Raw genomic sequence first — 15,655 nt, forward strand, 5'->3', positions numbered from 1 at the left:
TCAGAAGGTGGCGTGGGCAGGCAGGGGGCCCTTGGGGTGGCGTGGGCAGGCAGGGGGCCCTTGGGGGGGCGTGGGCAGGCAGGGGGCCCTTGGCGGGGCGTGGGCAGGCAGGGGGCCCTTGAGGGCTGCAGCAGTGCATGGTGCTCATATTGGAGCAGAACCTGCCGGAAGAGAAAAGAGGGCTGATGTTGAGAGGTCAGGCCTCGGTGACTGTGAGGATGTGAAAGGCAGAGGAGAGGAAGGTCATATAGCAGGTGTCAAGCCTGGGGACTGAAGTTCCCCTAGATGCTCTTTCCTGCTTCTGTCCTTCTCCTACCCACACCCTCCCAACTTGACCAGGGAGTGCTTTCCATCCAAGACTCCTTAGAAATGCTGCTCTCGGCCACACCTGGACTGGCACTCCTCTGCCAGCCTCCTGCCCTAGAATGTTCTCAGCTCCTCCCTCCTGTACTCGCTTCTGTTAAATGTGTATTTGCAACATGGTACTGTGAGTCCCTTTCATTCCCTCTCCTTCTTTCCTTGAGCCTTCCTGTCCTCCTTCCTTACTTCTCTCTCTTCCTCTTCTTTTTTTTTTTTTTAATTTAAAATGGTTTGAACATATAAACTTACTACTACATTGAACTTTTTGGGTGTGGGGCCTGTGATTTCTTTAGGCCTTTATTTCTTTTATCTAAAACCTTGTCTGACATGGATTACATGCTGAATCTGTGAATGAAGGGAAACCATGGGGCTCATGCCAGAAATAAGTTTAAAGGAGCAAAGGTCACGGCGACATAGAAGGGATGCCAGTTGGCATTGGTTTTATTGTCAAGTGGTGATCTTCTTTTTTCTCTTTTGCAAAAAAATTTTCCACATGAATTTCTGTATATTTCTCCTCTGCTCGCTCCACAGGTTAACTGTCCACTCTATAAACTATACATATTTGAGACAATAATAACCGAGAAAAAGAAAACCAACAGACCATGCTGTGTCCGTGGTGTTATTGATGAGGTCTTCTCCATGACCTCTGGTAACTGCTATTTCGTTGACAATTGATTTTCCCACTTCCTGTTCACATTTTTACTTGATAAAGATTCTGGTGAGAACCCAGATACTGGACAGGAGAAAGGAGGTGAAAAGAGGAAACACTTTACCAAATGACTCATTTGCTTCATGGGGTTGAATAGAGTCCTAGGGCACGATTGCTGGTTTTGGAAAGTGGATGAAAAAATAGGCTTGCATAGAGCTTAGAATGTAAAAGCCCGGAACTGTGGAATAAAGGTTTAACAACATTCATTAGTTTAGATAGAGATTGAGAATTTTTATATTAAGGAAAAAAGCCAATGAAGACAATTTGTGCATCATCTCAAATCCAGCATTACGTGCCTAAAAATTATGGTGCCGTGGTTATTAACCAGCAGGCGAGCCTTCCCCAGCGGTTCATCTTATGGTAGAGAAATCACACAGCCAACGATGGCAGCGTTTTTATCCGTTTCTGGAAGGAGATTTGCACTCTTGGTGTTGTGTGTGGTTAGTGGACTATCTCCTTTAATGCAGAAGTGTTAGCATGTCCCTGGTAATTTTTAAGCACCTGGGACCAGACTGGAATTGATTTCATTTGCAATTTGTCTGGTGACAAGCACACTGTTGAAGACAAATAAATATTCACTATAATTTGTATTAGCTCATGACCAATCGTAAATCAAAACTGTGAAAAGAGTTTAAGTAGCTTTTCTCAATCCCTGGGATTCATAGCTCTCTTACTTATCATTTGGAGAAGGTGGTGGCTGGACACCGGTGATACCCTGGGATGGGGAGCTTAAGGGAATTTAGCCTTTCCCTTCCTGCTAGCTTTAAAATGCGATGTTGTTATGAGACTAGGGAGAGTAGACTTTCCAGTTTAAATCCCTCCTTTTCCCTTAGGTAGGCCTCCGAATTTCAGATTTCATGGCTGAATAAGTAACCGGAGTGAGTGATTTGAGACTAGAGTACATAAAAGTGTGTCAATAGTTCAGGCTGACTGATAGCTCCCTTGTAACCAAAGCCACCTGCAATTTTTTATAGTCCTGCAGCATGAGCCATCCTGAACAGATAATCAATTCCATTGCACAAATAGTCACTTCTGTTCACCAAGGAGGCCCACTTTCTCTCCCCAAGCAGGACTTAAAAAAACAAAACAAACTCCATAATCCAAATGATCCAAACTTGTGAGCTATGGAGGCGCTGTACTGCTAGCCTTCTGCACCTGGTGCCTCCTGTCCGCACCTTGCTTCTCTTTCCCATGGTCAGTGAAAGAACAGAGGACGCAGCGATGCTGTTGTAACAAAGATCAGTGGAGGCATCCTCGACACACTTAGGCACACACACAATTCAGAAGTGGAATATTTTTTAGTCAAAGGATTGGTTCTTGTCCACTCTTTGTCAGAATTTTGATCTTTAAAGAACTAAGAGAAAATTTATTTTATTTTTCTCCTTAATATAACATGCATTTTTTTCTCCTTAACGTTTTCTCCTTAAATAAAATCAGATTACATTACAACAGCCTCTCCACAGTAAGAATTCCTTCTTCTTTAGCTGTGTTCTGCATCTCACTGAGTTAGAAGACAGTTAGGGTTTGCATTTGAAACCTGAATTTCTGAAGGGCATGAGGTCTTCACTAAAGCTATCACTCACTGTAAATGAAAGGCTTTTGGTTAAAGCCAACAACTTAGAGTGAAACAGTTCATCTGTTTCCTCTCCATTAAAAGGCCTTTGTACTGCAGGGTTAGGAGTGTTGAGTTTTGCATTCATTTCTTCAGTGATATGCACAGTCTCAGATTTGCCAGGACACTATTCTGTGGTATTCAGATACAAACTGAGTTATTAATTCATTCCACAAATATATCTTAAGCTTTGACTAAGTGAAAAAACACAGATTTTAGGTGTTGGTGCTGGAGATACAGTATTGGGCAAGGCGGTTAAGGTCCCTGCCTTTGGAGATGTCATTTGAAGAGGCAGGATCATAGTCAGGCTCTCATGACTGGGAATCTGAAATGCTTTTTTTTTTTTTTTTTTTTTTTTTTTTTTTTTTGAGACAGAGCCTCAAGCTGTCCCCCTGGGCAGAGTGCCATGGCATTACAGCTCACAGCAACCTCCAACTCCTGGGCTCAAGCGAGTCTCCTGCCTCAGCCTCCCAAGTAGCTGGGACCACAGGCGCCCGCCACAACGCCCGGCTATTTTTTGGTTGCAGCCATCATCGTTGTTTGGCGGGTCCGGGCTGGGGATTCGAACCCGACAGCTTAGGTGTACGTGGCTGGCGCCTTAGCCGGTTGAGCTATAGGCGCCGAGCCGGAATCTGAAATGCTTTTAGCAGCAGTTGGGCCACTGCGGCTATGACTATGATTATGATCACAGAGGAAACACTGAACCACAGAATTTAGCAAAGAGGAAAACATCAACAGTAAATGATTCTGGCTTATTCATTATAAAACATTATTTTCAGGTCTGGATTTTGGCTGCAGACATGGCTGTGAGTGCCTAAACTCGTGCACTTTTGTACTGGAGAATATTGTCAAATACAATGAGGTGTAGCCTTTCTAGTTCCTAATAGGAACTGGGAAACCAGGCAGAATGCCCGTGTTTCATAAGAAAGTCAACTTAGGGGCACATTTTAGTTTTATATCCTCTGGCCCCTAAAAAGACCCTATCAAACCACCGCCCCAATCTCGATTTAAGTCACCCTTTTCAGGTGCTGTGAGAGCCTAAATAGTAGATCTCAAAGTTTGAATCATAGGCTGCGTGACCTTTTCAGTGGATCCACAAGGTTGAATCTATTTTCAGAATATTGCTAAGATGCCATTTGCCTTTTTTAATGCTCTTTCTTTCCCAAACATACAGTGAAGTTTTCCACTGTACATTTGGAACCTCTATACAATTTCATGACCACTCTTTTTTTTTTTTTTGAGACAGAATCTTTACTTTGTCACCTTGGGTAGAGTGCCATTGCATCAAAGCTCACAGCAACCTCAAACTTTTGGGCTCAGCTAATTGTCTTGCCTCAGCCTTCCAAGTAGATGGGACTTCAGGTGCCCACCATAACACCCGGCTATCTTTAGAGATGGGTCTCACTCTTGGTCAGGTTGGTCTCCAACTCCTGAGCTCAAGCAATCCACTGGCCTTGGCCTCTCAGAGTGCTATGATTATAGGAGTGAGCCACCATGCCTGGCTGATCCCTCTAAATAACCAATGATTGATGTTACAAAATTATTTTTCTAAATAACGGATGATTGATAGTATAAAATTATGCGTGGGTAGATTTATAGATAGATCAATGGATTTTAATATATCAAGAGTATGAAAAGTTCACTAATGTGTGCAGATTACTACAGAAACTACTGGCTGTTGAGTTTTGGTGTAGTATCAAAGAATATCTACATTTATCTGAACAGCTATTACATTATTCTTACATTTGTCAACTACTTGTTTGTGTGAGAATGGATTTTCTTTATGTGCTTCAAGCAAACAAGATAAGATATCATAGCAGGTTAAATACAGCAGATGGGAGACTTCAAATGTCTTATATTATTACAGACATTAAAACAATTTGCAACAGTATAAAACACCACCAGTCTTCCTAAATGTTTTGGGAAAATCTAATTACTGTTTATAAAAATATATTATTTATGTTAACAACAGTGCATTATAAATGATTTTTAAAGAGAAATACATGTTAAATATTTTTTGGTTTTAATTTGTAACATGGTAAATATTGAGGTATAACCCACATAAACAAAAGCTTTTTGGAGTCCTCAGTAATTTCTAAGATTCATAAGGGCATCCTGAGTTTAACTAATTTAAGAAGCAGCTGGCCTGAAGTAATGTGTTATTGAATGTATCTTCCAGGAAGTTGAGGCAGAGGGTGAGAATTTGTACTGATTACATTCCCTGGGGTCCAGGATCTTATTCGGACACAGGGTTTGCGGAAGTTTAGGTTGGGTCTCTTTAATGGCTCAGGGCTTCCTGTTCTGTGTTCAGCGACAGGGGACAGAGACAGAAAGGCAGTGGTCCACACAGTCCATTTACATTTCCAATCTTGTTTGCCCCAAAGTCATGAAATCCTCCAGGATCATTTCTGAGTTTTAAACCACCACTAGCAATTTACAAGGTGTGGCTGACATTTATTCTTCTTGGAAGTGCAGCTTGTAGCTCTGCATGCTAAAAGGAAATCAGAACTGCTTATCTGAAACATCTCCATCATCCATTTGGAAACGAGGATTCAGCCTGCTCTGCCTCCACCCTAGCAGGGGTCCATACCAAGCTGACTTCTCAGTCTGAACTTGTTCTCAAGGTCACCCGTAGATTGTTTTTCAAAGCCTCCCTGTCCTTGGTATTCTCAGAGATAATAGCACCCAACCCGTCACTCATCATTTCCTCCTCCTCAATTTTCTTTTTGGCTTCCTATAATTTTAATCCCAAGCCCTCTCAATTCCTTTCTGTGGAGGCTAAAGTGGCCCCAGTTTCAACCAATTTCAGCTAATATTTGACGCATTCTTTTAAAATAAAGCAAATAGTACCCACCCTATAGGCTTTGTAATTTTGAATTTAATAAAATCATGGGCCTGATAGTAGGATAAAATTGTGTGGTTTTTGTTTCATGACTTTTAAGGGAAAATGAAGAGACCTTCAGAAATTGGAAATAGATATTTGTTTCTGATAGATTAATTTCAGAACCTAGTGCTATCATTAATAAAAGGAAAGAAATCAGTCCTTCCTCTGTGTCTCCCATTGTACTACTTCTTATAAACAGGGGGTGGGTGAGCAAACAAATCAGATTTTTCTGGGGGCTGCTTCTTTCTACCCTCCTTTGGGTGCCTTATCTCTGGCCCCTTCTGTAAGCTGATCCAGCTCATGTCGGCATGACACATGAACCATGCAAAGCTTCTTTTTAAAGAGATTTTAATTCCTGCTTGACAGGCTAGGCTGAAGCCCATGAGTGACAATGGTTTTTATTATTATTTTTAAACAAGAGTAAAAGCCACAGTGCACCTGGTATTTCATTGAACATTAAATATACATGTACGGGTGTGTGTGTATATGTGTGTATGGACAGGGGAAAAAAAAAACAGTTAAAAAAGCCAAGCTTTGTGTAATAAAACATGGTTTAGTTTGCCAGGAGTTATGCTTTAAGGAAAGAGCTCCACCATTTTTGGCCTGCCTGAAGACTGTTTGTGTCCTTAATCTGTTTTAAATCTTTTAAGAGTTTTATCATTTTCCCTCTTCCCGTAAAATTAACTCATTGCCTTATTTTTTATTCCAGTCTGAAATTTCATCCTTAATTAGCTCTTATGTGGCAGAGCTTCAAATGATCGCATCTTATATATTTTGTCTCTCATACTCAAGCTCTTTTGGTGGGTGGGTGGGGGGCACACAAGCTAGAAACTGGGATCAACCTTACGGATTATGTGTGGCCTAATCCAGAAAAACAGTGAAGTTGCTTAAATGTTCTCTCTCTCTTTTTTTTTTTTTTTGAGACAGAGTCTTACTTTGTCACTCTGGGTAGAGTGCTGTGGCGTCACAGCTCAAAACAACCTCAAACTCTTGGGCTTAAGCGATTCTCTTGTCTCAGCCTCCTGAATAGCTGGGACTATAGGTGCCTGCCACAACGCCTGGCTATTTTTAGAGACAAGGTCTTGCTCTGGCTCAGGCTGGTCTTGAACCCGTGAGCTCAGGCAATGCACCTGTCTCAGCCTCCTAGAGTACTAAGATTACAGGTGTGAGCCACCCCACCTGGTCTTCCTAAAGGTTCTCTTGCAGATATGAAACAAGCTCAGTTTTTTGGACGGCTTATAAACCAACTTATTTCTGACAGTTTTAGAGGCTGAATGTCTGAGGTCAGGGTGCCAGTATAGCTGGGTTCTGGTGACGGCCCTCTTTGAGTGGCAGGCTGCCCACTTGTTATGTCCTTACATGGCAGAAAGTGAAGGAGTGAGCTTTTGGGGTCTTTTTTGTTAGGGCATTAATCCCATCCAAGGGGTTTTACCTTCCCTCATATGACCTACTCTCTTCCCAAAGGCCCCAACTCCTTTTTTTTTTTTTAAAGACAGAATTTCACTCTGTCACCCTTGCTAGAGTGTAATGGCATCATCATAGCTCACTACACCCTCAAATTCTTGGGCTCAAGGATCCTCCTGCCTCCACTACCTGAGTAGCTGGAAGTACAGGCAAACACCACCACACCCAGTAGTTTTTCTTTTTGGTGGGTAGAAAAGGGGTCCGGCTCTTGCTCAGGTTGGTCTTGAGCTCCTGACGTCAAACCATCTTCCTGCCTCAGCCTCCCACGGTGCTAGGATAGTAGGTGTGAGCCCTCACCCTCAGCCAGGCCCTAGCTTGACTCTTAAAATACCACACGGAGGTTAGGATTTCAACATCTGCATTGTAGGGGGACACAAACACTCCATCCATAACAATCCCATGGCCGAGTCCACACAGCTTTCCTGTCCCACTGGCAGTGTGCTTTATGAGTGACCCGAAGGCCTGCAAGTAGAACTGGTGACTCCGATCGTGGGGACAGTGATGGTGGTGGTGAGGGGAGTGTGGTGGTACTAGGGGAGTTTCATTTATCACATGCGGTGCCAGGCTTCCTGTTGCATGCACACTTTTTCCTCTTTTTAATTTGCATGCTGGCTCTGGCAACTAGTGGTTTTCCTCTTCATTTTACAGATGAGGGACAGAGGCGTAGAGAAGGTACGTGAACTGCCCAAGGCCGCCCAGTGTGAAATGGTGGAGCAGGGGGACAATTTACATTGCCTGATGACAAAGCACAATCCTATAGCTCCCACTCTGGGAGTGCTTGTCTGCGTCAGGGTAGGCAGGACAGGGCTTTAATTCCTCCTCTAGGGAGAACTAGGACCCCAAAGGCTTGAAGGACCTGCTCAGTGCCATGCTTATCGTCAGCTTGGTGCCAGAGTGAATACTGTGTTGCAGAAAGTTGGTTGTTCAGCTTTAAAACAGAAACTCTGTATTTACCTCAAGGGAAAAAGAGCCACTTGTAACTAGATAGCACACCCCATTGACAGATAACTTTCACAAGCACCCATCTTCCCCACACACGTGTGAGGTATGTGGTCTGATTGTCCTAATTTTGCATTTCTTCATATCCGGCCTATTCTGTTGATGGGCGCTAATTATGAAGACTTGGAGAAATTACAGAATACCAAAGTGAGGGAGAGTTTCTGGGTATGTGAACTATTTTTATCATTAAGCATTTGAGTAAGTGTTTTCATTAATGTTCTTGAGGAAGAGATTGTTTTCTTCTAGATACTTAAAATAGGTTTACCGTATTCACGCTCAGGCATTTTTCTCATAGGAGCCTATGGCATTGCATATTTCCCTCAGTGGACACATTTAAAAATTTTATGTCATTATATTATAGCCACCTTTGGAAACTTTCTCAAAGGTAACATCACATAATGATCTGGAAAGTCAGGGACTCAAGGTTGGATTGTGCTTTGCTGCTAATGATTTCCGTGACCTTGAGTGAGACTTGTGATTTTTCTGGGTCCCCCTATTCCCAAAGTTACTGTAACGGGGAAGGGAGGGATTTCGGTAAGGATATACTAGAATTTCTTTTGTCTGTTTTGAAAAAGTCACATCTGGTTCATGAAGTTTTATTACCCAGTAATATACTTAGATACATCAAAGTTCTTTTTGTAGTAAATAGATGAACAATTGTGTGTCCTACGCATATTGGAAGTTGACAAGCTGTTGGAGACAACTTTAAACTCTGTTATCTGCTCTGGCCAGGGAATGAGCTGCCGTGTTGATATATTTAGTCTTTTGTCCTGGATTATGTTTTTATCCTAAGTAGATTACCAAATCTCAGAAAAATTGATGTAAGCTGCTTGCCTTTCTTCCTTCCTTCTTTGTTTCCTTCCTTTCTTCCTTAATAATTTAGTCAAAAATTTATTAGGCAGGTCTGGGCAAGGAGGCCCTGCAGGGCAAATGAGCAAATATATTGAAAGTAATTGGAGCCAGACTTCTTACTGTCAGGGAACAGAGTTGCAGATAATAAAGGGGAGAGCTGGAAGGAACCCTGTGCTGTGGATTAGAATTTGAGATATCAGTGCGAAAGTATGGATTTTGATGTGTAGAAATTTTATGTGTATATAAATTCCAATATAGAAATAATATAAATGTTAATCCCAGCTACTGGAGAGGCTGAGGCGGGAAGATCTGTTGAGCCTGGGAAGTATGAGACCAGCCTGGGAGATATGTAGGTCATTATGAAAGTTTTGAGACAGACTGTGTTACAGTCCCTCATTTCACCACAGTCAGCAGCATCCTTCCTAATTCAATCTTGCAAGTTTCAACACTTGGCTTATCCGTGCTGCTGGGAGGGCTGCATTTATTTCCCTGGGCGTGAATTTTACATTTCATTTTTGTGTATCTCAGAACTTTCACAATGACCCACATATATCAAGATCCCTATTAAAAAAATAAACTATATAAATGTTAAAGTATGTGCATGTCTATGAAAAAATTTGTTCACACACACGCTCATTTTTTTTCTATCTCTGCTCACTGAAAGGGCCAGGATACAGAGGACAGCCCAGGCGATAGGAGCACATCTGCCGCCCCGGTGTTAGTTTCCAAATTCTAGTCTGTGCTTAAAGGAACCATGGGTCTTTGAATAAAAATGTCTGGTTCTAGGGCCAGGGCAGGAAATGTACAAGATGAGCCCTGAATATCTTATTGTGCCAGAAGACACAGGAATTCTAAAGAACAGCGGGGGAGAAAACAGAAAACATGCCAGTCAGCTTGAAGGGATGTCTACTAAGCCTTTGTGAAACCTAGGAATTCAAATTCTGGTTTAATTTGAGCACCAGGATAATAATGATAGTTACAGATGATCTCCCATTAACAGATGAGGAATCATTCGTGAATCCACTCTGGTATAAATGAGGAAATGCATACATAAGTGAGGAGAAGCTTCTTCCTTAATATAGGATGCCGTCTGATATATAGAAGTAGTGCTGGAGTTTGGCAGTCATCACAGTAAAAATTCAGGTACGAAACCTCAGTGGATACTAAAACCAGTGAGTAAAAGTTGGGTGAGCATCAGGATAGTTATATAACCTGAAGTATCTGTGCACAGACCCCTACTCAGTAACATGATAGCTTTAGTGGGGAACCTAGGAAGATCCAGCCTTACTCAGGGATCAAATGTGCCATCACCAGTGACGGGACACAGTGATGTCCTGCATCACATGATGGGATGCAGTGAACATCACAACCCACCCCACCCCCCCCCCGCCCAAGTGTAATATTTGGATCTTCTAGAGGAAATGTCACTAAATCCATTTCTGGGGCATTTCACAAAATAATTAACCTGCAGTATACCGTGAAGTAAAGGTGATGAAGGTCAAGGATACTGTTCCAGATCGGAGGAGACTGAGGAGACATGACAACTGTGTATGAAGTGTGATCCTGGAAAGAACATTCTCAGGGGAGGGGACTCAGCTTGATTGGGGTCTCTGGGACAAGGGTAGGTGGGGGTCCTTGGAATACTTCATTCAACATTTCTGCAAGTTTGAAATTCTTTTGAAATAAGAAGTAAAAAATTATTAGTGCAGGGAAGCTTAGCATTTAGTCTTTATTGTATACAGTTAAAAGGAATAGCTTCTGAATTCTATTTTATTTTGGTTTTTATCCATGTAAGAATCTGACGAGCAATAATCATTAAGTTAGACTTTTAGTTCTGGATTTTTGTGAAATTGTTTGATGGGGAAGAATCTTGTTTCATGAAACTGGGATGTTTCTGGACATGCGATATGGTTTGTGGGCTTACACAAATTCACTCAAGTTTGACTGACCAAACAGGCCTTGGAGAGTCTTGGGGCCCTTAGTGTGGTATTTATTTATTTATTTTTCCTGAGACAGAGTTTCACTTTGTCACCCCTGGTAGAATACCTTGGTATCACAGTTCACAGCAACCTGATACTCTTGGGCTCAAGTGATTCTCTTGTCTCAGCCTCCTGAGTAGCTGGGACTACAATTAGCCTCCACAACTCCTGGCTTTTTAGAGATGGAGGTCTTCACTCTCGCTCAGGCTGTTTTTGAACTCATGAGCTCAAGCAGTTCACCAAGCCTGGGCCTCTCATTATGGTATTTAGGAGGCATTTTAAATTAATGGGATTATGAGTCACCATCAAACTGTCTGGGCTCAAATCATGCCTCTACGGCTTACATATGGGTTATTGAGCAGGTGAACTAATCTGTTTCTCACCTCATCTATAAACTGCAGATAACTGTAGTGCCTGCATCATGGGTTTATTCTGAAGGCCAATGATTAATACCAGTAAAGTGCTGAGAAGGGCACCAGGCATGGAGTAAATGCTATGTGCCAGTTACCATTGTCATTGTATTATTTTTGCTGCTGCTACTATTAACTACCACTGCTACTGTTGCAATATATGTGTTATATAGTGTAAAGGCTGCAGACATTAAGAGAAATTGCATTTGGTAGTTTGTTGGAAGTTTAATCTCCCCTCACGCTGATGATGGAAAGGCAGTAATGCCATGGATTTTGGATGCTGACACTGGGTACTGATCCTTTAGGATGTGCTCCTCTCATGCTCAAAACCAGTCCCCACCCACAAGCACACCTTAGAGTTTCTTTACTGCTTTATTATGGGCAAAGGCACACATTTAAAATGTTCAGAAAGAACAGTGGAAATGAAGACATGATCAAAGCAAAATACAAAGAAAACAAGACTGGAGAGTCAGAGAAGCGAGATCCAAGGAAAAATGTTTACTTTGGCAGAAATATCTAGAAAATATAGTGACTGCAGGCCTTGTTTCAAGTTCCCATATTGAGTCTCAACATGTTTATGTATTTGCAAGTGTAAGTAAATGTATGCACCAAACTGAGTTAGCAAACATGGGATGTCCCTGGGGGAGGAAGATGTCCTGCTAATCATTGCTGTCCGACATGCACCCAGCATCTGCCACTTGCTCCAGGCTCTCTCGCCTGTTCCCTGTCCCCAAAGAACTTCCAGTCGAGCTCCTAATATAGTATACTTAATACTTAGCACCAAGAATTGCACATTGTTATTTCTTGATGCTCTGTTTCTTTCCTAAAATAATTTGGAGGAGCAACTTGTAATGTCTGTTGTCCTTAAATACTAAATTTTCCAGGAGACATTTGCATTAACAAAATGTGAAATGAAAGAAGAGACCAGTTGGCAGCGTGGTCCAGATTTCAGCCATAGCCTAGAAGAATGGTAATGAATGTCTAACCAGAGAGAAGGAAATAAACATTAGCAAGGGAAGAGGTGAAGGGCTTCGTAGAGTGTACTTTTTCTTTGTTTAGTGATACAGAATATTAGAACTATAAGTGCGTTAGTGGTCTTCTACTTGAGCAAACTCAGGCTTGGGAGAGTTTCAGATACACCCCCACCACTCAGCTCATTAGTTGGCCTTCTGCCTAAAACACCCCCGTTGCCTTCCCTTGATTCAGCTTTTTTCCCACTATATCATCTTGACTGTAGTATTTTTTATTTCAGTGGCTTTAGACCAGTGGTTCTTAACCTTCCTAATGCCATGACCCTTTAAGACAGTTCCTCATGTTGTGGTGACCCCCAACCATAAAATTAATTTTCATTGCTACTGTATCAGGAAGGTTGAGAACCACTGCTTTAGCGGGTTCAACTGGTTTTTTGTTGCGTGGATGGATTGTATACTGGTGAAGTCAGGGATTTTAGTGTACTGTCACCCAAATAGTGTACATTGGACCTGAAAGGTGATTTTTCACTCCTCAATCTTCCTACCTGCCGCCATTCTGGTCTCTAAAGTCTATTACATCACTCTGATTGATTGTGTATACCCCTTGTTTAGCTCCCACTTATAAGTGAGTGTATATAGTATTTATTTTTCTGTTCCTGAGATACTTAACTTAGGGTAATGGTTTTCAGTTCCACCCATCACTACAAAAGACGTTATTTCATTCTTCGTTATGGCTGTACAGTATTCCATATTTTACATATATATAGGTATATGTATGGGTACCTAGGTTGATTCCACAAGTTTGCAATTGTGAGTTGCGCTTCAATAAACATTTGAGTGCAGATGTCTTTCTGATATAATGACTTCTTTTCCTTTGGGAATTGCTGGATTGAATGATGATTTTAGTTCTTTGAGGAACACCATAATTTTTTCCAAGGAGATTGTACTTGATCATAGAATTTTTAAATTTTGGGCCACATTTTTACATATGTTGAGAAATACTGCAATCAAATTGGAATAAACCACCTAAGATTCCTCATACCACTTCAGCTTTGAGATTCTTTCCTAGAGTAGGGTATACAGACCCATGTCAGGATGGTACATGGAGTGATTAAGTGCTCAGAACCTAGGGCTAGAATCCTTGGGTATAAATCCTGGCTCTGCCATTCGCTAGATGTGCTCCATTTTCTTTATTTGTAAAACAGCATTGGGATAAGAAACAAATGTGGTTATATTTGAAAAAGCACCTGCTATAGAGAAAGCTTTTAAAAAATGTTAGCTACTATGCATTTGTCTAATGAGTAGAAATCAGAAACTTTAGCACTTCTGGGAGACTAGGGGTGTTTATGTGATTTAGTACACAAAATTCTAATACATCCTTGACTTTTGTCCATAGGTAAAATCATCTGGTGGAGTTATTCCATTGTACTTATCCTTGGAGATCTAGGACTTGATTTATAAGATTCTGACAAAATTTTCATCCTCAGACTTGATGTCCACTTTACCAGCTAAAGGTAAAAAGCTAGTTTTATTCATTTAAACATGAATTACTAGTTACTGAAGCATGGAAAATAAAAACTATTAATGCCTCTTGAACCCATCAAGTAGAATTCTAGTTTCTTGATGTTGAAAAAAATAATGAAATACCAATAGAAAGAGAGAAAAACAAGATGTAGTGAATTAGGAGATGTTAATGTCATAAAAAGCTTCATAGTAGGCATCTTCATATCCATCTTTGATGTCAGTACTAGTTGTTGAAATATCATAAAATATGAAGAAAACGAATAAATGAAGAAGCAGCCTACTGCGGGATTGAAGCAGTTGGTGAATGGAGTAGGACAGCCTTGAAAAAAATGCAAACTTTTCTGTAAAAGCAGCAGGCACAAGCCTGGAGGACCTGGGATACTGGACAGGAAAGAATTTCTTCTGAGATGCCCCCATTCACTTTGTGCTTAAGTAAATTCTTTTACAGTGTCAAACATGGAAATTGTTGTTGTTTTTATTAGATGGGTGTGGGGAACTTCTAATAACTGACTTTTTTCGCTGTCTCTTCTGTAATTCACAGAGGTTATTATTAACTTCCTTTATTTACTGCGAACTTCCTACCCTAACAAGTTGCTGCTTATTTCCAGTCAGAAAAGAAGCATTAGACATCCATTCCTTCAACTCTTTTTCCACACCCACACAGCCAACTTGCACTCACACTCAGCACTTTGCCACACCTGGAAGACTGACCACCCCTCAGTTCCACTCAGTTCCCTTCTTCCTGTGCTGTGGAACCAGCTCTGCCTTCTTGCTCTGGAATTTACTTCCTCCTTTCTGCTCTGACAACCATTTCCTTCTTCCTGATCTGGGATTTACCTTCCCCTTCCTGCTCTGGAAGCCATTTTCTCCTTTCTGCTCTGAACTTGCCTCTTCTTTTCTGCTTTGACCTCTTTTTTCCTCCCTGCTCTGGCACTTACCTCTTCCTTTCTGCTCTTGAACCCGTTTCCGCCTTCCTGATTTGGAACTCTCCTTCTCATTACCATTCTAGAACCCACTTCTTCCTTCCTTGTCTGGAACTTACCTCTTCCTTCTGTCTCTGAAAGTCACTTCCTCCTTCCTGTTCTAGAACCCACTTTCTGCTTCCTGCTCTGGGATTTGCCCTTTCCTTCCTACTCTGGAACCCACTTCAGTTTCTCATGTTTCTTCACTATTCTTACCACTTTCTCCTTTCTTACCCTATAATTTGATGTTTTCAGTTGCTTATATTTCTTTATCCTCTTTTTTTTTTAAAGAGAGAATTCATGTGCTTTACAATCCACATTTTAAAGTGTAGAATTTAGTAGTTTTTAGTATAGCCACAAAATTGCACCACTCTTGTTACCATGTTCTTATTCTAGAATATTTTCATCACCCTAAAGAGAAACCCGATACCCATTGGTAGTCATTCCTCATGTTTCTCTTCTGCCCAGTCTCAGGAGACTACTAATCTACTTTCTGTATCTAAGAATTTGCCTATTTTGGACATTTCGTGTAAATGGAATTATGTAATTGGGACGTATTGGCATAAAGTTTTGAAGGTTTGTCTGTGTTCACACGTGCTGTGGCATGTATTGCTACTCCACTCTTTTTTATGACTAAACAATATTCCATTTGGAATATACTACATTTTGCTTTATTTGGTCACCAATTTAGAAACATTTGGATTGTTTCTACCCTTTGGCTGTTTTGAATAATGCTGCTAGGGAGCATGTGTGTACAAGTTCTTGTGTGCACATGTCTTCAGTTCTCTTGGTTATACAGGGTGGACAGGAAGTTGATACGCAATTTAAAATAGTTTAACGCAGTGAATTGCATGCGGACTTTATGTCCACCCTGTCTATTTAGGACAGACCTTTTTGTGTGTGTTTGGGGAAGGAGGGAAAGATAGAGG

General features: G+C 41.3%; 1 long non-coding RNA gene across 1 annotated transcript in view; it reads left to right on the forward strand.

Moving 5' to 3' along the window:
• LOC111724794 overlaps positions 1–15,655 on the forward strand; it is a 136,088-nt gene that overhangs the window by 52,488 nt on the left and 67,945 nt on the right. Inside the window, exon 2 of the long non-coding RNA XR_002773020.1 lies at positions 13,637–13,754. This is a non-coding gene — a long non-coding RNA (uncharacterized LOC111724794). The remainder of the gene's footprint in view (positions 1–13,636; positions 13,755–15,655) is intronic.

Source organism: Otolemur garnettii, unplaced genomic scaffold (assembly GCF_000181295.1).
Source record: "Otolemur garnettii isolate 467f Iridium unplaced genomic scaffold, OtoGar3 scaffold00026, whole genome shotgun sequence".
Lineage (NCBI taxonomy): Eukaryota > Metazoa > Chordata > Mammalia > Primates > Galagidae > Otolemur > Otolemur garnettii.